The sequence below is a fragment of the Ranitomeya variabilis genome, chromosome 2 (genome assembly GCF_051348905.1).
Source record: "Ranitomeya variabilis isolate aRanVar5 chromosome 2, aRanVar5.hap1, whole genome shotgun sequence".
Lineage (NCBI taxonomy): Eukaryota > Metazoa > Chordata > Amphibia > Anura > Dendrobatidae > Ranitomeya > Ranitomeya variabilis.
In genome coordinates, this window is record NC_135233.1 from 86,595,521 (window position 1) to 86,622,106 (window position 26,586).

Here is a 26,586-nt window from a genome sequence, read left to right on the forward strand (position 1 = left end):
AGTATACAGCACAGAGCACAGCCCACAGAGAACTATATACAGCCCACAGCAGTATACAGCACAGAGCACAGCCCACAGAGAACTATATATAGCACAGAGCACACAGTAGTATACAGCACAGAGCACAGCCCACAGAGAGCTATATACAGCCCACAGCAGTATACAGCACAGAGCACAGCCCACAGAGAACTATATACAGCCCACAGCAGTATACAGCACAGAGCACAGCCCACAGAGAACTATATACAGCCCACAGCAGTATACAGCACAGAGCACAGCCCACAGAGAACTATATACAGCCCACAGCAGTATACAGCACAGAGCACAGCCCACAGAGAACTATATACAGCCCACAGCAGTATACAGCACAGAGCACAGCCCACAGAGAACTATATACAGCCCACAGCAGTATACAGCACAGAGCACAGCCCACAGAGAACTATATACAGCCCACATCTCTTCTCTTCCTCCCCTCACCTCCTCCGAGAATGGCCCCACAGTCCAGAAAAAAAAAAAAAACTCTCCTCACCTCTCCTCGTGCCCAGCGTTGCTTCCTGGTTCCTGCTCCTGTCTCAGCAGCTGCAGTCTGCCCGGGACACAGCAGGTGCGCGATGATATGACATCATCGCGCACCCGCAGTGTCAGAGGCAGAGCGGGGAATGATGGGAGAGGAGCGTCTGTAGACGCTCTCTCCTCCATCATTGCATTCAACTGTACCGGCGTCTATACGCCGGTATAGTTGAATGCGACGGCGGGGGCGGCGGATTGAGCGGCCCACCACTGGCACCGGCCCTTCTGGCATTTGCCAGAAGTGCCCTATGGCCAGTCCGGCCCTGCCTGCGGTGTTCCTGTGTGTTTTGCTCATTGTAGCAACATGCTGCGTTCTGAAAAAACGCACCGCATGTGCGTCTTCGCGGGAAAAACGCATGCGTTTTTTAATGCACAGTGGAGACGGGATTTCTTTAAATCCCCTCCACTATGCTGTAACATCTGGACGCTGCGATTTTGACGCTGCGGCTTAGCGCTACGTCAAAAACACAGCGTTTCCTGAATGTGGACACATACCCTCACTGCAAACTCATCCATTTTCTATGGTCAAAAGTGATAACTTGCAGATTGGTGAGGGTTCTGTAAATCATGCACCAAGGGTGTTGTTCAAAATACAGCGGAGTCACGGACGAAAAAGAACCAATTTCCACACAATCCACTTTCTGTAAATATTTTATTTAGGAATGAAGATATTCCTACTTGGTTTTGATAAAAACACAAAGAGAACACATCAAACAGTTTGTCAGAAGGCTATATCCCCTGTGCTGAACAGCTCGGCACCCAAGAGAACTGTTTCGGCTATATTCTCTATGTAAATTTACCTGTTGGCGTGCCTGTCTGGAGCGGTCGTCCATTACCTGGTTACACCCTGAGAAAAACTGGTTTAATTAAGTGAGTGCAAAGCACGGGCTCGCCTGCGGTTAAGCACAGCTGTTCACATTCTTAAGAATATATACTTCTATTCCTATTTTCCAACCAAATATTCCCCTCCTGTCCCGGTGTAATCTCAAGAAACTAGAGGCAAAGTTTGTCCTTGGCTATATGAGAATATTCCCAAATTTACCATATATATATACACTCACCGGCCACTTTATTAGGTACACCTGTCCAACTTCTTGTTAACACTTAATTTCTAATCAGCCAATCACATGGCGGCAACTCAGTGCATTTAGGCATGTAGACATGGTCAAGACAATCTCCTGCAGTTCAAACCGAGCATCAGTATGGGGAAGAAAGGTGATTTGAGTGCCTTTGAACGTGGCATGGTTGTTGGTGCCAGAAGGGCTGGTCTGAGTATTTCAGAAACTGCTGATCTACTGGGATTTTCACGCACAACCATCTCTAGGGTTTACAGAGAATGGTCCGAAAAAGAAAAAAAATCCAGTGAGCGGCAGTTCTGTGGGCGGAAATGCCTTGTTGATGCCAGAGGTCAGAGGAGAATGGGCAGACTGGTTCGAGCTGATAGAAAGGCAACAGTGACTCAAATCGCCACCCGTTACAACCAAGGTAGGCCTAAGAGCATCTCTGAACGCACAGTGCGTCGAACTTTGAGGCAGATGGGCTACAGCAGCAGAAGACCACACCGGGTACCACTCCTTTCAGCTAAGAACAGGAAACTGAGGCTACAATTTGTACAAGCTCATCGAAATTGGACAGTAGAAGATTGGAAAAACGTTGCTTGGTCTGATGAGTCTCGATTTCTGCTGCGACATTCGGATGGTAGGGTCAGAATTTGGCGTAAACAACATGAAAGCATGGATCCATCCTGCCTTGTATGGAGCATCTTTGGGATGTGCAGCTGACAAATCTGCGGCAACTGTGTGATGCCATCATGTCAATATGGACCAAAATCTCTGAGGAATGCTTTCAGCACCTTGTTGAATCTATGCCACGAAGAATTGAGGCAGTTCTGAAGGCAAAAGGGGGTCCAACCCGTTACTAGCATGGTGTACCTAATAAAGTGGCCGGTGAGTGTATATATACAGTATATATATATATATATATATATATATATATATATATATATATATAGTACATATACATATCAGCGAAGGTACCGTGGACAAAGTCTATTTTAGGTGATCCACTGCTCCATCTTATATTGTTCCAGAGACTCCTCTTCCGGCAAACAAAGAGGAAACACAAGTCTTGTCTGTGGTTAGCTGCCTGCTGTGTCAGCACCAAAGTGTAGCATAGAATCCTTAGCTACTGAATTGCAAGAAAATGCGACGGCAAATTTAGGATTTCTGGCTGCTGATTCCGGTAGGAAACGTGGTCTGTCAAGTCAATATACCTAACTAACTATAGGCTTTATTCCAGCCTTGTGTCTCTTGGCGCCAAAATATATTGTGAAGCGTACATGGTTACTTACTGCAGCATCACAGTTGGCTTTAGTGTTCTTATCGCCGGGTTTGCTTTGAGCAAAATAATCAGTACATGCAGATGCGGAGGTCCTCCAGCCGGTGAGCAATACTGAGGATGCTTGTGGTTTAACTCTTCCACGAGGTGCAGCACCTCTCACTTCAAGTCCCGTTCTCTCCTGTTCCTTAGCAACTTTTGCGGCAGGAATTCCCTCGTATCCGGACAGGTTCAGATCCCTCACCAATTCAGTTCCTATCTGCCCCTGCTTTTAACTTAGTGGGGTGCTGTCACGAGAGGATTCCATCGGATCCCTCTCCAGCACAGCCTCACTCACCCCTCATTCCATAAGATACTACACAAGATGGCCGTGCTTCCTCTTCCTGTGTTTAATTTTTATAATCCCTCCTCTAATATGTTATATAATCCCTGCTCTCACATTTCACAGTTCCTCCATTATTGAGTAATAGGCGTTTGCATTCATATGCAAATGAATATCCTAGATCTGAAGCCTCTGTCACTGTAACTCTATTCCCCACCCAGCACAGCTTCCTCCTGCTTGACTGATGCCTCCTTTACGTGAAGTCATACAGCATAGAGACTGTCTGTCAAGCAGGAAGAGGCGGCGCTGGGTGGGGAATAGACCTGGAGAGACAGAGGCTTCAGATCTACCATAGCCCTTCTGCCTCCTTTACATATCTATTCAAACACTAATTTCTCAGTAACAGAAGATCGGGGTTAGCCATGTAAAGCTGTGATTTTTTTTATTTTCTTCTCTACTGAGATAATTTGCCATGTCACACACAGAATAGTGTGTATTGTGCACTCTAGGTAGTGGTAACATATCATGAATCCTACATATGGTCATCTAAAGTCTCTCCGTCTCTAGGTTTTTAACTCTACCACAAAATTAGAGCCTCAGTAGCAGATGCTGGTGACTCATACAATTCCTATCTGGGACATATCCATTAAACCCCTAATAATGTGTCGTACTGCATAGCGCTACTACACTGAGCTATTCCACATTGCTCAGGAAGTCCTTTGCTGCCTCTTATAGAAATTGCTTTCATTTCTGTAACTACTCTGAGTTGTCAGAACTATCTCATTTGGCTATCGCGCAGGCTTTCACTTAGAAAGAAAGGAAAGGAATTCATTAACATTTATAAGTATTACTCACCATTAAACAGAACACTGACGTAGTTTAAGCACCATGTGTGCGCCATGAGTTTACCCTAAATACATTATAAATGAAGCAATTTGCAAAATAATTTATGGTGCAAGCACAGTACACAGGCCGGGCACAGAGGGGTAATCAGTCAGCTTTGATTGGCAGTTCTCTGATTCTATCTACTCATGAAGGGTATTTCTCTACAAAGGCCCCATGATCTGATTCCATCAGAGGGATATACTCATTAACCCCTTCATGCTGCAGCCAATTTCCGTTTTTGCTTTTCTGTTTTTTATGCCCCTTCTTACCAGAGCCATAACTATTTTATTTTTCTGTCCAGAAAAACATGTGAGAGCTTGTTTTTTTTATAGGAAGATTTGTACTTTTGAATGACACTATTCATTTTACCACATAGTGTAATGGAAAATGGGAAAATAATTCTAAGTGTGGTGAAATTGGGGAAAAAAATGCAATTCTGACATTGTTGTTTTGGGAATTATTTTTACAATGTACATTTTGTGGGAAAAATTACCATACTATATGATCATCCTCATCAATATGATTATGACGATCCCCAAAATGTCCAGTTTTTTTTAAAGTTCTGTTAACATTTTCCGAGATCCGTAACATTTTTATTTTTTGGCCGATGGAGCTGTGTAATGGCTTATTTTTTGCAGGCGAGACAATGTTTTCATTAGTACCATTTTGGGACAGATGTACATTTTTCATCAGCCTTTTTGTGGAATTGCAGCATCCAAAAAAAGTAATTTGTGTTTACAAATTGAGTTAATTGATTTTATATTTTGATATATCGGACTTTTCTGAACGTGGCAATACTAAATATGTGTTTTTTTACATTTTTTAATATCTTTATTTCAATGGGGGAGAAAGGGGGTGATTTGAACTTTAAGGGTTTTTTTCATATTTTTTTCATATTTTCTTTTTACTGTTCTTATTAGCCCCTTAGGGGACCTGAAGATTATCTGATCGATCGTGCTATATACAGTGATGCCGCAGCATTGCTGTATGTAGCCGAAATCACGGTTTCCTTTGAAGCCTGGGCAGAGGCAGGGTTTCAAAGCAGCTCTGTAATGACAGGCACGGGGGTCATCAGCTGACTCCCGGTTGTTATGAGAACCCATCGGTGACCCACAATCACATCACGGGCTCGCTGATGGGGGGAGAAAATTACACTTTTGTTGGCCTGTGTTAAATGCCCCTATCACAGATTGACAGGGCATTTAACAAGTTGTTAGTGGCAGGTCCTGGCTGTAACACGCAGCCATCACCTACTGGGTATGGGGCGGGCTTACTGCGGATGTCCTGAAAGGGTTAAAGAGGATGTTCACGTTCATTAAACAATGATACAAGGATGAACCTTACTTACCTATTGAAGTTCCTGCTGATTCAGTGCCTCCTCTCCACTTGTCTCCGCCGTCTTTCTTGATAGGGATGCACTTCTAAAGCACATGCCTGATGCGGTAAAATACTTTTCAGTCCAGTGTTTGGCTGCAGCGGTCATTTGTTGTTTATGTGACATCAATACTTTAACCTGATCATTAAAGACTGGCAGAGAGCAGGCAACGATGAAGCAGTAAGAGATTCAGCACATACAGTAAGTAAAGCCAAGTTTTTTTTATTTTTAATTATACGTAGCCACATACAGGAAAAATAAATCTTTGTAGTGTGTTAGCCAGTAGATAGAAAAATATTAAAAATGTTATATTTTTCCAAGCAACCTCATAACAATTTTTTAATAAAAAAACAATCAAAACCTTTAAGAAGTATTTCAGATCACAAACTTAGATCTTTTGGGCATAAATTGTATCAATAAATGCCTAGAGGTCTTCACATACTTATTTTATCTATCAGAAGCAGGATCTCCATCTATGTTAACATTGATAAATTAAATGTAATACCCTCAATTTTCTGTGTATGGAGGTGGAAGGGAGGGGGACATGATGGCTAGGGAAGGGATGAGTTGCCCTTGTGTTCCCTTGGGGTGCTTAGATTTTGTCTATAGATTTGGAAGACATCCATTAGTCATCGATGCACATGACATATCCCACCCATTTAGATAAATATTTCGCATAAGTTTTCCAATTTTCCCAAGGAGGGATCCAATCACACGTTGTTTTCTTTTCTGTTTTTTGCAAATTTTAAGCTGTGTTTTACAATACCAGCAAAAGCTTTAAGATTTCAGAAATCTCATGCACACACATTGTTTTTTTTCTGACTGAAATGGAAAACAGTTGCGTTTTTGTAAACTGCAGCATGTCACTTATGTCAGCGTTTTTGCAGCATTTTTTCACCTAAGGGTATGTGTCCACGTTCAGGATTGCATCAGGATTTGGTCAGGATTTTTCATCAGTATTTGTAAGCCAAAACCAGGAGTGGAACAATTAGAGGAAAGGTATAACAGAAACATATGCACCACTTCTGTATTTATCACCCACTCCTGGTTTTGGCTTACAAATACTGATGAAAAATCCTGACCAAATCCTGATGCAATCCTGAACGTGGACACATACCCTTCGGGTATGTTTCCACGTTCAGGAAACGCTGCTTGTTTGACGCTGCGCAGCGCTGCAGCGTCAAACAAGCAGCGTCCAGATGTTCCTGCATAGTGGAGGGGATTTGATGAAATCCTGTCTCCACTATGCGTGGAAACCCGCACGCGGCGGCCCTGCGACTACGGACATGCTGCGCGTCTTTTCAGATCGCAGCATGCCCGTACACCTTGCGGGGACGCAGCGTCCCCGCAAGGCATATCACAGGGCCCTATGGGAGAGAGCGATCATCCTGGATGTGAAGAGTTAACACATCCGGCATGATCGCGTCCCATTAAGGGGGCGGGGCTTAGCGCCAAGCGGCTTCGCCGCTGCGGCGATACCGCTGCCCATCCGTACCGTGGAGACATACCCTTCGAAAGCAATGAGTAAGTGCAAAAGCACCGTAAAAAACGCAAGACATCATCCCCATGGTGGGACCCAGATTGTTGCCATGGTGACCCAACGTCATCATGATGACCCCCGGGTCACCAGGCGAGCAAGCTTGCTAAGAAACTCATGTGTCAGTGCACAACTGACAGTTATAAAGCATTTCAATGCCTGTGCATTGCAATGCTTTATAACAGTGATCAGAGTGCTGAAAGTGAATGTCCCATAGAGGGACTAAGTAAAAGACTAAAGAAAAATTGTAAAAATATTTTTAAAAAAATAAATCACAAAATAATAAAAATAAATATATTTATTGCACTTATAAATTAATATTTTATGCAGAAAAACAAATAGCACATTTATTTGATATTGCTTAGTCCGGAACAACCCGCCCCATAAAACTGTCACATTAGTTAACCCCTTCAGTGAACATCGTAAAAAAATTGGGGCAAAAAACTATGCTTTCATCATTCCGCCAAACAAAAAGTGGAATAAAACGCGATAAAAAAAGATGAACATAAATAAAAATGGTATCGGTAAAAATATCATTGTGTCCGCAAAAAAAGTCACCCTACAGCTCCATGCATGGAAAATGATAAATGTGGTATTGCTATAATCTAACTAAACCAAAGAATAAAGCTGCATTATCAATTTTACCACACATCGAACAGCATAAAAAACTAGATGCCTCCCTGTATAATGGCCACACATGATGCTCCATACTGTATGATGACCACACATGATGCTCCATACTGTATAATGACCGCACATAATGCTCCATACTGTATAATGACCACACACGATGCTCCATACTGTATAATGACCGCACATAATGCTCCATACTGTATACTGACCCCACATGATGCTCAATACTGTATAATGACCGCACATGATGCTCCATACTGTATAATCGCCCCACATGATTCTCCATACTGTGTAATGACTGCACATGATGCTCCATACTGTATAATGACTGCACATGATGCTCCATACTGTATAATAACTGCACATGATGCTCCATACTGTATAATGACTGCACATGATGCTCCATACTGTATACTAGCTGCACATGATGCTCCATACTGTATAATGGCCACACAGTGCTCCATACTGTATAATGACCACACATGATGCTCCATACTGTATAATGACCACACATGATGCTCCATACTGTATAATGACCGCACATGATGCTCCATACTGTATAATGACCCCACATGATGCTTAATACTGTATAATGACCACACATGATGCTCCATACTGTATAATGACCGCACATGATGCTCCATACTGTATAATGACTGCACATGATGCTCCATACTGTATAATGACCGCACATGATGCTCCATACTGCATAATCGCCCCACATGATTCTCCATACTGTATAATGACCACACATGATGCTCCATACTGTATAATGACCGCACATGATGCTCCATACTGTATAATGACTGCACATGATGCTCCATACTGTATACTGGCTGCACATGATGCTCCATACTGTATAATGACCGCACATGATGCTCCATACTGTATAATGACTGCACAGGATGCTCCATACTGTATAATGACTGCACATGATGTTCCATACTGTATATTGGCTGCACATGATGCTCCATACTGTATAATGGCCCCACATGATGTTCCATACTGTATAATGACCACACATGATGCTCAATACTGTATAATGACCGCACATGAAGCTCCATACTGTATAATGACTGCACATGATGCTCCATACTGTATAATGACTGCACATGATGCTCCATACTGTATATTGGCTGCACATGATGCTCCATACTGTATAATGGCCCCACATGATGCTCCATACTGTATAATGACCCCACATGATGCTCCATACTGTAATGACCGCACATGATGCTCCATACTGTATAATGACCCCACATGATGCTCAATACTGTATAATGACCGCACATGATGCTCCATACTGTATAATCGCCCCACATGATTCTCCATACTGTATAATGACTGCACATGATGCTCCATACTGTATAATGACTGCACATGATGCTCCATACTGTATACTAGCTGAACATGATGCTCCATACTGTATAATGGCCACACAGTGCTCCATACTGTATAATGACCATACATGATGCTCCATACTGTATAATGACCACACATGATGCTCCATACTGTATAATGACCGCACATGATGCTCCATACTGTATAATGACCCCACATGATGCTCAATACTGTATAATGACCGCACATGATGCTCCATACTGCATAATCGCCCCACATGATGCTCCATACTGTATAATGACCGCACATGATGCTCCATACTGTATAATGACTGCACATGATGCTCCATACTGTATAATGACTGCACATGATGCTCCATACTGTATATTGGCTGCACATGATACTTCGTACCATATAATGGCCACACATAGCTACTCCTACACATGCGGCTGCGCTCCATACACTTTGCACACACGGCTCCGCTCTGTACACACGCTCTCCGCTCCATACACCTCGTACACACGCTGCTCCGCTCTGTACACCTCGTATACATTTAGCTCCGCTCCGTACACCTCATACACAAACAGCTCCGCTCCATACACCTCATACACACACGGCTCTGCTCCATACACCTCGTACACATTCAGCTCCGCTCCATACCCCTCATACACATTTAGCTCTGCTCCATACACCTCATACACACACGGCTCCGCTCCATACACCTCGTACACATTTAGCTCCACTCCATACACCTCATACACACACGGCTCTGCTCCATACACCTCACACACACACGGCTCCGCTCCGTACACCTCATACACACACGGCTCTTCTCCATACACCTCGTACACATTTAGCTCCGCTCCATACGCCTCATACACACACAGCTCCGCTCCATACACCTCATACACACGGCTCCGCTCTATACACCTCATACACACACGGCTCTGCTCCATACACCTCATACACACATGGCTCCGCTCCATACACCTTATACACACACGGCTCCGCTCCATACACCTCTCACACACGGCTCCGCTCCATACACCTTGGCAGAGGTGTATCTAGGGTTTCTGGCACCCGGGGCAAGAATTCAGTTTGGCGCCCCCCCCGAACGTATGCAATTTTCACACTTAGTCATGTACCCAAGAGATCCTCTCCCTAGTGCTCTCAATGTTCAGTGAAAAATTGAGAGAAGCAGAAGAGAAGCTCATTGTCACAAGACCACAAGTATGAAAGTCGCATATGAGTGAAGTGTCCATGTGACGACTACTGGAACCTCCAGAGCTGAATCCTGATGTTGCAGCTTCTGAATTCTCACAACTAATGCACTGCACACTTTTAGGATTCTCCCTTGCCAGTGGACGGTCATGTCAGCACAAGCATGTGATTTGTATACCTCTGTGTTGTGATTCGGTTCGTGGGCTCCCCCGGTGGTCTCTTGTGGTACTGGTGTCCTGCAAGCTTTGCCTTCTCAGTTCACCTGTTCCTATCAGGATGTGGGAGTATCCTATTTAACCTTGCTCCTCAGTCATTCTAATGCTGGCCATCAATGTATCCAGAGTGATTCTGTTGCATGTTCCTGCTCCCAGTTTTCTGCTCAGCTAAGTTGGACACTTTAGTCCTTTAGTCTATTTTTGTATGTTTTGTCCAGTTTGCACTTATGTGAATCTCTGCAGCTGGAAGCTCTTGTTGGGCTGAAATTACCACTCCAGTGGCATGAGTTGTCACATGAGTTAAGGTAATTTCAGGATGGTGTTTTGAAGGGTTTTGCAGCTGACCGTGAAGTCCTCTGTTGTATCTTTCTGCTATTTAGTTAGCGGGCCTCTCTGTGCTAAATCTGCTTTCATACTACGTGTGTCTTTTCATCTGCTCTCACCGTTATTATATGTGGGGGGCTGCTATCTCCTGTGGGGACATTCTCTGGAGGCAAGCCAGGACTGTGTTTTCTTCTACCAGGGGTAGTTAGTTCTCCGGCTGGCGCGCGGCATCTAGAGACAACGCAGGAATGCCCCCTGGCTACTTCTAGTGTGGTGTGTAGGTTTAGCATCGCGGTCAGCTCTAGTTTCCATCACCCGAGAGCTTGTCCGTTTATTCTATGCTTCTGATGTTTCCTTGCCATTGGAAACCATAACAGTATGGCCAGCCGGAATGTTTAATCTATAGGCTGAAGCAGGAGAGAAAAGGAACTGTGTGAAACCTTTTTTTTTTTTTTTTTTTTCCCTTCCTCTGAAGTTGCACTCCAGCTCTAATTGCAGTCTCCTGTTTTCCTCTCCTCTTAACCCCTGAATGGCTCAGACTTTATCTGTTGAAATATGGATCCCCAGAGTCTGGCTACCAATTTGAATAATCTTGCCTCTAAAGTTCAGAATATACAAGATTTTTTGTTACATGCTCCTCGGTCTGAACCTAAAATTCCTATACCGGAGTTTTTTTCTGGAGATCGATCTTGTTTTCTAAATTTTAAATACAATTGTAAATTGTTTCTTTCACTGAGATCTCATTCTGCTGGAGATCCTGCCCAGCAAGTAAAAATTGTTATTTCTTTACTGCGGGGTGACCCCCAAAATTGGGCATTTTCATTGGCACCAGGGGATCCTGCGTTGCTCAATGTGGATGCGTTTTTTCTGGCTTTGGGGTTGCTTTATGAGGAACCAAATTTGGAGATTCAGGCTGAGAAAGCCCTAATAGCCCTCTCTCAGGGGCAAGATGAAGCCGAAATATATTGCCAAAAATTTCGAAAATGGTCTGTGCTTACTCAGTGGAATGAGTGCGCTCTGGCGGCAATTTTCAGAGAAGGTCTCTCTGATGCTGTAAAAGACGTCATGGTGGGGTTTCCTGCGCCTACTGGTCTGAATGAGTCCATGACAATGGCAATTCAGATTGATCGGCGTTTACGGGAACGCAAACCTGTGCACCAGTTGGCGGTGTCTTCTGAAGAGGCACCACAGAGTATGCAATGTGATAGCTTTCTGTCCAGAAGCGAACGACAGATTTATAGGCGCAAAAATCATTTGTGCTTCTATTGTGGAAATTCTACTCATGTTATATCAGCATGCTCTAAACGAACAAAGAAAGTTGATAAATCCTCTGCTATTGGCACTTTGCAGTCCAAGTTTATTTTGTCTGTAACTCTAATTTGTTCGTTATCTTCTATTGTTGCGGATGCGTATGTGGATTCTGGCGCCGCTTTGAGTCTTATGGATTGGTCCTTTGCCAGGCGCTGTGGGTTTGATCTAGAGCCTCTGGAAGTTCCTATACCTTTAAAGGGTATTGATTCTACACCATTGGCTAGTAATAAACCACAATACTGGACACAAGTGACTATGCGTATGACTCCAGACCATCAAGAGGTGATTCGCTTCCTTGTACTGTATAATCTACATGATGTGTTGGTGCTGGGATTGCCATGGTTGCAAACTCATAACCCAGTCCTTGACTGGAAAACAATGTCTGTACTAAGCTGGGGATGTCAGGGAAATCATGGGGACACATCTTTGGTCTCCATTGCTTCATCTATTCCCTCTGAAATTCCTGAGTTTTTGTCTGATTATCGTGAGGTTTTTGAGGAATCTACTCTTAATTCTCTTCCTCCTCACAGAGATTGCGATTGCGCCATAGATTTGATCCCTGGTAGTAAATTTCCTAAGGGTCGTCTATTCAATCTGTCTGTACCTGAACATGCTGCCATGCGAGAGTATATTAGAGAGTCCTTGGAAAAGGGACATATTCGTCCTTCTTCATCTCCTCTTGGAGCGGGGTTCTTTTTCGTAGCTAAAAGCGATGGTTCTTTGAGACCTTGTATTGATTATAGACTCTTGAATAAGATCACAGTCAAGTATCAGTATCCTTTGCCATTGCTGACAGATTTATTTGCTCGCATTGAGGGGGCGAAGTGGTTCTCTAAGATTGATCTTCGCGGTGCGTATAATTTGGTGCGAATTAAGCAGGGGGATGAGTGGAAAACCGCATTTAATACGCCCGAGGGCCATTTTGAGTATTTGGTGATGCCTTTTGGTCTGTCAAATGCCCCTTCGGTCTTTCAGTCTTTTATGCACAATATTTTCCATGAATATCTGGATAAATTTATGATTGTGTATTTGGACGATATCTTGATTTTTTCGGATGACTGGGAATCTCATGTTCAACAAGTTAGGAGGGTTTTTCAGGTTTTGCGGACCAATTCTCTGTTTGTTAAAGGTTCAAAGTGTGTTTTGGGGGTTCAGAAGATTTCTTTTTTGGGGTACATTTTTTCCCCCTCTTCTATTGAGATGGATCCTGTGAAGGTTCGGGCTATTTGTGACTGGACGCAACCGACTTCTCTTAAGGGCCTTCAGAAATTTTTGGGCTTTGCTAACTTTTATCGTCGATTCATAACTGGTTTTTCTAGCGTTGTCAGGCCTTTGACTGATTTGACTAAAAAGGGTGCTGATGTTGCAGATTGGTCTCCTGCTGCTGTGGAGGCCTTTCGGGAGCTTAAGCGCCGTTTTTCTTCTGCTCCGGTGTTGTGCCAGCCTGATGTTTCTCTTCCTTTTCAGGTGGAAGTTGATGCTTCCGAGATCGGAGCGGGGGCGGTTTTGTCGCAGAAAAGTTCAGATTGTTCAGTGATGAGACCTTGTGCGTTCTTTTCTCGAAAATTTTCGCTCGCCAAGCGAAATTATGACGTCGGTAATCGGGAGCTTTTGGCGATGAAGTGGGCATTCGAGGAGTGGCGTCATTGGCTTGAGGGTGCTAAACATCAGGTGGTGGTCTTGACTGATCACAAAAATTTGATTTATCTTGAGTCGGCCAGACGTCTGAATCCTAGACAGGCGCGCTGGTCGTTGTTTTTCTCCCGGTTTAATTTTGTGGTTTCGTATCTGCCAGGTACTAAGAATGTGAAGGCGGATGCCCTTTCTAGGAGTTTTGAACCTGATTCCCCTGGTGATTCTAAACCTACGGGTATACTTAAGGATGGGGTGATTGTCTGCGGTCTTCCCAGACCTGCGACGTGCTTTACAAGAGTTTCAGGCGGATCGGCCTGATCGTTGTCCGCCTGGTAGATTGTTTGTGCCGGATGAGTGGACCAATAGAGTCATCTCGGAGGTTCATTCTTCTGCGTTGGCAGGTCATCCGGGAATTTTTGGTACCAGAGATTTGGTGGCTAGGTCCTTCTGGTGGCCTTCCCTGTCTCGGGACGTGCGTACTTTTGTGCAGTCTTGCGATGTATGTGCTCGGGCCAAGCCTTGTTGTTCTCGGGCTAGTGGGTTGTTGTTGCCCTTGCCTGTTCCTAAGAGGCCTTGGACACACATCTCTATGGATTTTATTTCTGATCTCCCTGTTTCTCAGAAGATGTCCGTCATTTGGGTGGTGTGTGACCGCTTTTCTAAGATGGTTCATTTGGTGCCCTTGCCCAAGCTGCCTTCCTCATCTGAGTTGGTGCCCCTGTTTTTTCAGAATGTGGTTCGGCTGCATGGTATTCCGGAGAATATCGTTTCCGACAGGGGATCCCAGTTTGTGTCCAGATTTTGGCGGGCGTTTTGTGCCAGGATGGGCATTGATTTGTCTTTTTCGTCTGCATTTCATCCCCAGACAAATGGCCAGACGGAACGTACTAATCAGACCTTGGAGACTTATTTGAGGTGTTTCGTGTCTGCTGATCAGGATGACTGGGTCTCCTTTTTGCCGTTGGCTGAGTTTGCCCTTAATAATCGGGACAGTTCTGCCACTTTGGTCTCCCCTTTCTTTTGCAATTCAGGGTTCCATCCTCGTTTTTCATCTGGTCAGGTGGAGTCTTCGGATTGTCCTGGAGTGGATACCATGGTGGATAGGTTGCATCGTATTTGGGGGCAGGTGGTGGACAATTTGGAGTTGTCCCAGGAGAGGACTCAACGTTTTGCTAATCGCCATCGTCGTGTTGGTCCTCGTCTTCGTGTTGGGGACTTGGTGTGGTTGTCCTCCCGTTTTGTCCCTATGAGGGTCTCTTCTCCTAAGTTTAAGCCTCGGTTCATCGGTCCTTATAAGATTTTGGAAATTCTTAACCCTGTGTCTTTTCGTTTGGACCTCCCAGCATCCTTTGCTATCCATAATGTCTTCCATCGGTCATTATTGCGGAGGTATGAGGTACCACTTGTGCCTTCTGTTGAGCCTCCTGCTCCTGTGCTGGTTGAGGGTGAATTGGAGTACGTGGTGGAGAAAATCTTGGACTCCCGTGTTTCCAGACGGAGACTTCAATATCTGGTGAAATGGAAGGGCTACGGTCAAGAGGATAATTCTTGGGTTACAGCTTCTGATGTTCATGCTTCTGATTTGGTCCGTGCCTTTCATAGGGCTCATCCAGATCGCCCTGGTGGTTCTTGTGAGGGTTCGGTGCCCCCTCCTTAAGGGGGGGGTACTGTTGTGATTCGGTTCGTGGGCTCCCCCGGTGGTCTCTTGTGGTACTGGTGTCCTGCAAGCTTTGCCTTCTCAGTTCACCTGTTCCTATCAGGATGTGGGAGTATCCTATTTAACCTTGCTCCTCAGTCATTCTAATGCTGGCCATCAATGTATCCAGAGTGATTCTGTTGCATGTTCCTGCTCCCAGTTTTCTGCTCAGCTAAGTTGGACACTTTAGTCCTTAAGTCTATTTTTGTATGTTTTGTCCAGTTTGCACTTATGTGAATCTCTGCAGCTGGAAGCTCTTGTTGGGCTGAAATTACCACTCCAGTGGCATGAGTTGTCACATGAGTTAAGGTAATTTCAGGATGGTGTTTTGAAGGGTTTTGCAGCTGACCGCGAAGTCCTCTGTTGTATCTTTCTGCTATTTAGTTAGCGGGCCTCTCTGTGCTAAATCTGCTTTCATACTACGTGTGTCTTTTCATCTGCTCTCACCGTTATTATATGTGGGGGGCTGCTATCTCCTGTGGGGACATTCTCTGGAGGCAAGCCAGGACTGTGTTTTCTTCTACCAGGGGTAGTTAGTTCTCCGGCTGGCGCGCGGCATCTAGAGACAACGCAGGAATGCCCCCTGGCTACTTCTAGTGTGGTGTGTAGGTTTAGCATCGCGGTCAGCTCTAGTTTCCATCACCCGAGAGCTTGTCCGTTTATTCTATGCTTCTGATGTTTCCTTGCCATTGGAAACCATAACACCTCTGGCCACATTCCGACTAGACGTGCCTGGCCTTACTCAGTTCATTTCCATTGAGTGAGGCCACACATGTCTAGTCAGCATGTGACCGCATGTATGTAAATCACCAGCATGAGAGAATCCTGACAGCGTACAGGGCGCACTATGAGAACTCAGAAGTCTGCAGTCACAAAGAATGACTGCAGTCTCATCACAAACCTGGACATCCCCTTTAATGCTCCTAACATAAATAAAAAGATGAGAGTTAGTCAGTATCACAAATAACATTTACATCCGGGTACCTTATAGATAACGTTGTCTCTGGAGTCGTTCTCCTTCATTTCTTCATCTTGTCCAGACCCCATGATGAGTTTTCTCATCCACAGCCGTCTCTGCAGACTTCCATCTTCTCCGCTGTTTTGCAGAAAATCTCCACATGACGCCCTTAAAGATACAAGTGTCATCAAAATGCTCCTGAATAAAAAATTGCCCCTCACTATATTGTCTGCATAAAATATGACCCCCACACTGTCCCTCTTATGGTACACGTTCTTTACACGGACCTCCCCTTTCCTTACCGGCCCCCTCTTCACACTGTCCTCTCACACTGTGTCCCCCCTATAGGGCCCAGTATTTATACTGTACTCTCTCATCACACTCCCCCTCCTTGGTATACTGTCCCCTCCTGGCTGTGCCTTTACACTGTCCCTCCATGCTACGCATGCAAACATCCCAACACCCTCACTCCCCGTACTCTGTCCACATGCATTTTTCACATTGCTACTCATACTGTGTCTTCATACATTCCCCCGTTTGCTCCCCAAACTGTCTGCACCCATCCCCCATACTGTTTCCTCATACATGCCCCCCATTCCCCCATACTATTTTCTCATACGTGCCCCCCATCTCCCCCTTTGCTCTTCATTTTGTGTCATCAGATCTCTCCCACACATTAAATCCCCCCATCCCCATGACAAATCTCCCCCCACACATTCAATCCCCCATCTCCACTCCAATTCTCCCCACACACAATGAATCCCCCCTCCCTACTCACATTAAACCCCCCCCCCACAATAAATCCCCCCATCTTTACTCACATTAAATCTCCCCCACAATAAATCCCCCCATCTTTACTCACATTAAATCTCCCCCCACAATAAATCCCCCCATCTCTACTCACATTAAATCTCCCCCCACAATAAATCCCCACTCACATTAAATCTCCCCCCACAATAAATCCCCCCATCTCCACTCATATTAAATATCCCCCATCCAATAATATATCCCACCATCCCCACTCACATTAAATTCCCCCCACCCCCATTCACATTAAATCCCCCCCACAATATATCCCACCCATCCCCACTCACATTAAATCCCCCCACAATATATCCCCCCCATTCCCACTCACATTAAATCCCCCCCCCTGCACTTTCGGTGTCTTCAGCTCCACAGGAGCACTTACCACCGATCTGCATCTCTCCTGCTCTGCCTCTGAGCTCTGAGTCTGCTCTGCCGCGCAGGTGAGTGACGTCAACAGCGTGATCACATGACCTGATCACGCTGCTGGCGTCGCTGTGACCCGGCAGTCAGAGCTTCAATTGTACTCGCATCTCAGATGCAGTACAATTGAACACTGGGAGCCGGCGCGCCGCAGCTTCTCTGTGCCGGCTGTCAGCTTGACAGTCGGCACAGAGAACAGCCGACTCCCAGTGCGGGGGGCGGCAGAATGCAGCCGCCGGGGGAGACACTGCGGACCGCCGCTTTAGGCGGCCCGACTGCGCCCCCCCTGCCGGCTGCGCCTGGGGCACATGCCCCGGCTGCCCCCCCCAGATATGCCACTGCACCTTGTACACACACGGCTCTGCACCATACACCTCATACACACACGGCTCCGCTCCATACACCTCGCACACACACGGCTTCACTTCATACACCTCATACACACATGGCTCCGCTCCATACACCTCGTACACACATGACTCTGCTACATCCACACTGTACACCTCCTGACCCCACACAAAGCATTACTTACCTCATCCTGCAGCACCATGTGGCAAGTTGGCAACCAGCAGAGCCGAGTTCTGCAATCCACGCAGGGCCCGATCATGTGACCCCTGACTCCTCCCCTCCTGTGACCTCATCACAGGTCCTGTGCGCAGAAAGCAGGCAGCCATACGGTAGGGTAAGGGCCCGGGGCATGGCTTAACACAAGGGGGCGTGTCGGTCCTGCTGTCTGTGGGAAGCAGAGCGTCCCGTGCTGGACAGCGGGGCAAAGGCTCAAAACCGGGACAGTCCCACAAAATGAGGGACGGTTGGGAGCTATGTAATAGTACTAATTTAGCCTTAAGTTGAGTGATGGCCCCCAGTTCTTGACCACCATATTCTTGGCAATGAAGTGTTCTAGCTGGGTATTCGCTCTGGCCAAGGTACAACATATTGCAGCGATGTGCATATACCATCTACGTATATATAGTGCTAAGAATGTGAACAAATCCCAATTTGTGAGGTAATCAAATCCTTATATTTTTCAGGACAAGGTTACATCCCATCTTTTGCACTATATATTTATTGACAGCAGATTAATCTCTGTACTATCCAGCAGCTCAACAGGGAAAATATATTAATTAAGGAACAAAGATAACACAACATACAACTGGTATTTCTTATAGCTTAAGATCTTAGCATCTTGTCTGTCAGCTTGCAAAGTGAAAGTAAAATGTGCTCCCACTACACACACGCTGTGAACAGGAACTTCCTAGTTTTTTTTTTTCAACAATGCATTATTGGCAATATAATACTATTGCTGGAGACAGAAACTTGTGCACTATTAAACAGTAGTAAATAGTAGTTGATGCAATATATACAATAATAAGTATTGTTAAAACAATATTCAATTAATATATTCAGCCCACTATGCTAGAGGTTATATTGACATTTATATCTAATGATTTCAACCAAAAGACTTTAATTAGCTGGACAATTAGCTGCATCTAAGGCCAGTAGAATTCTTGGAACAGTGTCCCTGTGGAATTGTCTATTTCAGGAGATTACCTCAGCAGGAACAGTCAATGGCTTCATAAGATTATTTTGTAAAACAAACTAATAGATAGAAATCTTGTTTTGAACGATGATTAAGTCTTATTGATTCTGAGCAAAATAAAAGGTTTTTTTACCTCTTATGATAGATTTAGCTCATGTTTTAATTTTACATTTCTCTGTATACATTGGGGGCAATACATTTCTTAAGTTTATCCACATCCTTTCACTTCAGTCACAAACACTTCCATCTGTTGGTTAGATAAAAATAGGGGGATAAGAAACAACATTCACATAAAAGGGCTACCAGAAAATAAAGGCCAGGAAGATCTCAGGCTACTGGTTACTTCCTTATTCAACAAGATTACACAGAGACCCATTTATGCCACCTATCTCATCGAAAAGTTCAGCGGCTTATCAGAATGGGTCCTCTAGATCCCAACAACTCAAGAGACATCTTGTGCAGACTCTACTACTATAATTGGAGGAAAGACTAATGCGTATGTAGGAAGTGCACACCCGAGGTACAAAAAATTATCAAAAACTACTTTACTATCACCAAAGCACAAACATGATTAAAAACATTTTAAAACAACAATGATAACACCTCCATCCATGACTCTACTACTGTACGGATAAGGAAAATTTTTTGCCGAGCTTGGTCTATCAACCCTTTATCCATAGATGACGCCGTAGTCTAGTATATGAATATGGTATGAATAATTCTAAGCATACAGGTGCTTCCCACAAAATTAGAATATCATCAAAAAGTTAATTTATTTCAGCTCTTCAATACAAAAAGTGAAACTCACATATTATATAGAGTCATTACAAACAGAGAGATCAATTAATTACAAGTGTTTATTTCTGTTAATGTTGATGATTATGGCTTACAGCCAATGAAAACCCAAAAGTCATTATCTCACTAAATTAGAATACTTTATAACACCAGCTTGAAAATAATTTTAAACTTTAAAATGTTGGCCTACTGAAATGTATGTTGAGTAACTTCACTCAATACTTGGTCGGGGCTACTCTTGCATCAATTACTACATCAATGCGGCGTGGCATGGAGGCGATCAGCCTGTGGCACTGCTGAGGTGTTATGGAAGGCCAAGTTGCTTTGATAGCAGCCTTCAGCTCGTCTGCATTTTTGGGTCTGGTGTCTCTCATCTTCCTATTGACAATACCCCGTAGATTACCTATGGGATTAAGGTCAGGCGAGTTTGCTGGCCAATCAAGCACTGTGATACTGTTGTTTTTAAACCAGATATTGGTACTTTTGACAGTGTGGACAGGTGCCAAGTCCTGCTGGAAAATAAAATTTCCACCTCCAAAAAGCTTGTCAGCAGAGGGAAGTATAAAGTGCTCCAAAATTTCCTGGTAGACGGCTGCGCTGACTTTGGTCTTGATAAAACACAGTGGACCTACACCAGCAAATGACATGGCTCCCCAAACAATCACTGATTGTGGAAACTTCACACTAGACCTCAAGCAGCTTGGATTGTGTGCCTCTCTACTTTTCCTCCAGACTCTGGGACCTTGATTTCCAAATTAAATGCAAAATTTGCTTTCATCTGAGGGCAACATCTTGGACCACTGAGCAACAGTTCAGTTTTTTTTCTCCTTGGCACAGGTAAGACGCTTCTGGCATTGTCTATTGGTCATGAGTGGCTTGACACAAGGAGTGAGACACTTGTAGCCCATGTCCTGGATTCATCTGCGTGTGGTGGCTCTTGAAGCAATGACTCCAGCAGCAGTCCACTGCTTATGAATCTCCCCCAAATTTTTGAATGGCCTTTTCTTAACAATCCTTTCAAGGCTGCAGTTATCCCGGTTGCTTGTGCACCTTTGTCTACCACACTTTTTCCTTCCACTCAGCTTTCCATTAATATGCTTGGATACAGCATTCTGTGAACAGCCAGCATTTTGCAACAATGACCTTTTGTGGCTTACCTTCCTTGTGGAGTGTGTCAATGACTGCCTTCTGGACATCTATCAAGTCAGCAGTCTTCCCCATGATTGTGGAGCCTACTGAAACAGACTATGTGACCTTTTTAACCTCTTCCTGACCTGTGACACCACGTAGGCGTCATGAAAGTTGGTGCCACTCCGACCTGTGACACCTATGTGGCATCATGGCAGGATCGCGTTCCTGCAGATCGGGTGAAAGGGTTAACTAAAATTTCACCTGACCTGCAGGGACAGGGGGAGTGGTACTTCAACCCGGGGGGGGGGGGGGTGACTTAGCCCCCATGTGGCTACGATCGCGCTGATTGGCTGTTGAAAGTGAAACAGTCAATCAGAGCAATTTGTAATATTTCACCTATGAAACTTGGTGAAATATTAGAATCCAGCCATGGCCGATGCTCCAATATCATCGGCCATGGCTGGAGACCACAATCTGCCCCCTCCACCGACTGACAGTGGCGATCTGCCGCCGCTGTCACGATGAGTGCCGCCATCTTCCAAAATGTTAGGTGCATGCGCAATGCGCCCGCCGAATCTGCCAGGTCGGCAGATTCATTCCAGGTACATTTTAATCACTGTGATAGAACCACTGTGATAGAACCACAAAATCACAGTGATCAAAATAAAAAAATAGTAAATAAAGCCCCCCTTATCACCCCCATAGGTAGTGAAAATAATGAAACAAAGAAAATATATTTATTTTTATTTTTCCACTACGGTTAGGTTTAGGGTTACAATTAGGGTCAAGGTTAGAATTAGGGTTAGGTTGCAATTAAGGTTAGGGTTAGAATTAGGGTTAGGGTTACAATTAGTGTTAGGGTTAGAATTAGGGTTAGGGATGCAATTAGGGTTAGGGTTAGAATTAGGGTTAGAGTTAGAATTAGGGTTAGAATTAGGCTATGTGCACGCGGTGCGGATTGGCCGCTGCGGATTCCTGGCAGTTTTCCATCGCAGTACCATGTAAACCTATGGAAAACCAAATCCACTGTGGCCATGGTGCGGAAAATACCGTGCGGAAATGCTGCGTTGTATTTTCGGCAGCATGTCAATTCTTTGTGCGGATTCTGCAGCGTTTTACACCTGTTCCTCAATAGGAATCCGCAGGTGAAATCCGCACAAAAAACAATGGAAATCCGCAGTAAATCAAGAAGTAAAACGCAGTGCATTTTAAATGCGTACTTTTTAAAAACGATGCGGAAAAATCCGCAACGTGGGCACATAGCCTTAGGGTTAGGGTTGGAACTAGAGTTAGGGTTGGAATTAGGGTTAAGATTGGAATTAGGGTTAAGATTTTGGTTAGGGGTGTGTTGGGGTTAGGATTAGGCTTGTGGTTAGGGTTAAGGTTAGGGTTGAGATTAGGGTTAGGGGTGTGTTGGGGATAGGGTTGTGGTTAGGGGTGTGTTGGGGTTAGGGTTGTGATTACAGTTATGGTTAGAGTTGGGATAAGGGTTAGGGGTGTGTTGGGGTTAGTGTTGGATTTAGAATTGAGGGGTTTCCACTGTTTAGGCACATCAGGGGTCTCCAATCGTGACATGGCACCACCATTGATTCCAGCCAATCTTGCATTCAAAAAGTCAAATGGTGCTCCCTCCCTTCTGAGCCCAGAGGTGCACCCAAACAGTGGTTTACCCAAACATATGGGGCATAAGCGTACTCAGGAAAAATTGTACAACAACTTTTGGGGTCTAATTTCTCCTGTTACCCTTGGAAAAATAAAAAACTGGGGGCTAAAAAATTATTTTTGTGGGAAAAAATGATTTTTTATTTTTACGGCTCTGCGTTATAAAATTCTGTGAAGCACTTGGGGGTTCAAAGTGCTCACCACACATCTAGATAAGTTCCTTGGGGTTTTAGTTTCCAAAATAGGGTCAATTGTTGGGAGTTTCTACTGTTTAGGCACATCAGGGGCTCTGCAAGCATAACATGACACCCACAGACCATTCCATCAAAGTCTGCATTTCAAAAGGTCACTACTTCCCTTCCGAGCTCTGCCATGCACCCAAACAGTGGTTCCCCCCACATATGGGGTATCAGCCTACTCAGGACAAACTGGACAACAACTTTTGGGGTCCAATTTCTCCTGTTACCCTTGTGAAAATAAAAAATTGCGGGGTAAAATATAATTTTTAAGGAAAGAAAAATTATTTTTTATTTTCATGGCTCTGCATCATAAACTTCTGTGAAGCACTTGAGGGTTCAAAGTGCTCACCAAATGTAAACAGTCGCACTCAAGAAGATATCTTCAGAGTATTTTTAGCCAAACAAATGGTTTTTTATTATTTAGAGAAACACCAACAATTTAATTAGAAAATTCACTGCAGTGTTGCAAGGTAACGTTTCGACCCACTGGGTCTTTTTCAAACCTTACCACCACCGCAGATACCCGATGTGACACACCGATAGCCCTTAACGGGACTCCTGCACCTCTCCAGGGAATTTTACCCTCCTCTCACTTTCTACTTTCATAAGTAAGGTTTGAAAAAGACCCAGTGGGTCGAAACGTTACCTTGCAACACTGCGGTGAATTTTCTAATTAAATTGTTGGTGTTTCTCTAAATAATAAAAAACCATTTGTTTGGCTAAAAATACTCTGAAGATATCTTCTTGAGTGCGACTGTTTACATTTAGGACTATACTTTGGAGGATCCCTCCACGTTCAGTCTGCACCACTACCAGCGAGAGTGCACGTCTTGTTCTTTACTACAAAGTGCTCACCACACATCTAGTTAAGTTCTTTGGGGGGTCTAGTTTCCAAAATGGTGTCACTTGTGGGGGAGCTTCCAATGTTTAGGCACACAGGGGCTCTCCAAACATGACATGATGTCTGCTAACGATTGGAGCTAATTTTTCATTCAAAAAGTCAAAAGGTGCTCCTTCCCTTGCGAGCCTTGCCGTGTGCCCAAAAAGTAGTTTACCCCCACATGTGAGGTATCGGTGTACTCAGGAGGAATTGCCCAACAAACCTTAGGATCCATTTTATCCTGTTACCCATGTGAAAATGAAAAAATTGAGGCTGAAAGAATTTTTTTGTGGAAAAAAAAGTAATTTTTCATTTTTACGGATCAATTTGTGAAGCACCTGGGGGTTGAAAGTGCTCACCTTTACCTTCTCCATTTATCATATGGTATAGCAGCTCACAGAGGTGACACAAAGAAGCACAAACCGACAAGAAACGACACAAGAACATTAAGTACTTTCTTGCAAATATTAATGAATTCTCTGAAAAGGAGAAAGACTAAATCAAAATGTCAAGTACATGAAAACAGTTTGAAACCCATGACATTTCACATTTATTACAATGTAACGGCATTCATGGTCTTTGTGATGTGAGACTTGCTTCGGAGAAGTGCACCACTGGGACAATTAAAGCAATATTGTTCTTTTCCTTTCATTTAACCACATACAAAACAGCTAATGATACATGATGTAGAAATCTACTGTATGTTTAATGCCAGTATTAATTATACATTCACACAAAAGCCAGGAATTAAAGAAATATCTTAGATCGAATCCTTCAGCACTGTAATAGTCTTCATTGACCTGTATCGCACATACTGTACAGTTTCCATTTGTTAGATAAGCCAAGGTTGTGCGTAAATTGTGTTCATTTTTCCAATCAGTCAAATGTTTAATTTAAAGACAAAGTGAGTTTAATTACAGGGAATTTTTGATACTTCAATATTGATTAGCCTTTTTCTGTAATTTTTTTATATCGCTTGTATATTTTATAGTGATGAGCGAACGTGCTCGGATAAGGTGCTTAAAAAACAGGCAATCCCTGCATGTGTTGCGGCTGTCGAACAGCCATGAGACATGCAGCCGCAGGGACTGGAACTTATTTTTCAAGCAAGCTGAAGACACTCGGTTAGCACACGAACATGATCAGATAACACCTGTCACATGTTACCACGACAGAGATGAGCCAAAAGACCCCAGCACCTGATTTCGTCTACTCCTGCACTGATTAGAAGGATTTCACCTGCATATTAAACTGTGTAAATGTATTTTAGCAGTGTAGAAGTTAAACTGCTCTGTTGAGAGCTCCTGGAGCTAAAGCTCTCAGTTCTGCACTGTTAGCTACTCCCTTCCCATATACACTGTAATCTGGGTCCTGGCTAGAATTCATTGTCAGATAGCTTATACTGCATGGCTAGAGGTTGTTGGTAGTTATTATTGGAGAAGGCGTTTAGTGGATTTATCTATAACTGTTGCTAGGTTTTGAGTGTGTGATAATTTCCTTTCTTCTCCTACTTTGGTTAAACCCCATGCTCCACTCACAGGTGTTTAACGCTGTTGTTTATGTGTGTTGTATGATTGATATTTTCCTTTATCCCTGTTCGCATTACCTTGTTAGTCTGGTTGGTGTACTACGGCATACTACTACTCCCCTCTTCCCTGAGTGGACGAAGGCTACTGACACGGGGGTACTGGGTAGACTAAGGCTGGTTACCCGGGCCCCTGCAATATCCCTCAGAATAGGGAAAACCCTGTCTGTTCTTCTCCCAGAATTTACACTAACGGTGTGCTTGTCTGGGCCACCAGGCCTGACCCTGACTCCTGTTTCAGCCCTATGCTGAAACCTCCACCCGCCACCCAGTGATTAGACCACACACCAACCTCCACAGAAAGCACAGACAGGGAAAACTAAAAACGCAGTACGCCGCAGACACACAGGAAAACACTATAACGTGCACAGGGCAAAACAAATACAAATATAGGAAGGAGAAATATGACAAAGGATAATACACCACCAGATACGATATTTCTACTCCAAGACCACCACTCCAGACCGGAATCACTAGGCAGGAGGCACAAGCTATAATCGGCGACGCCCAAAGTCCAGCAGAACTATTTAAAGGCAGTGGGCGTGACCCAGCCTCCAACCCGAGTACCAGCTAAATTAACCCCGGACAACCTAGATAAAATCTAGTAGGTGCCACTGAACGTATAGTGGACGAATGCGGAATTACCGCTGTCTGTCGGACGCCCTAGTGTGAATAGCGTCCGACATGACAGCTACAGACTGAGGGCGGATTCGGGAGCTAGGGCAAGGTACGTGGCCCTGGCGTCTTCACCATTAGAATTATTCCAGGGAACAGGGTAAGCTAGGGCGCCCCTGGTGGCAGGGAAAGGGAAGAAACCCCTGGTCCCAGGACACCTGACAAAAGAGACGTGACAACACCTTATCTGAGCACGTTTACCCATCCCTAAGGCTATGTGCACACTTTGCGTGTGACCTCTGCGGGTTCTCCCGCAGCGGATTTGATAAATCTGCAGGGCAAACCCGCTGCGGTTATCCCTGCAGATTTATCGCGGTTTGTTCCGCGGTTTCCGCTGCGGGTTTCCGCCTATACTATTGATGCTGCATATGCAGCAATATGCAGCATCAATAGTAATGTTAAAAATAATAAAAATTGGCTATACTCACCCTCTGACGTCACGATCTCCTCGGCGCTGCACTCGGCGGTCTGGTTCCAAAGATGCTGTGCGAG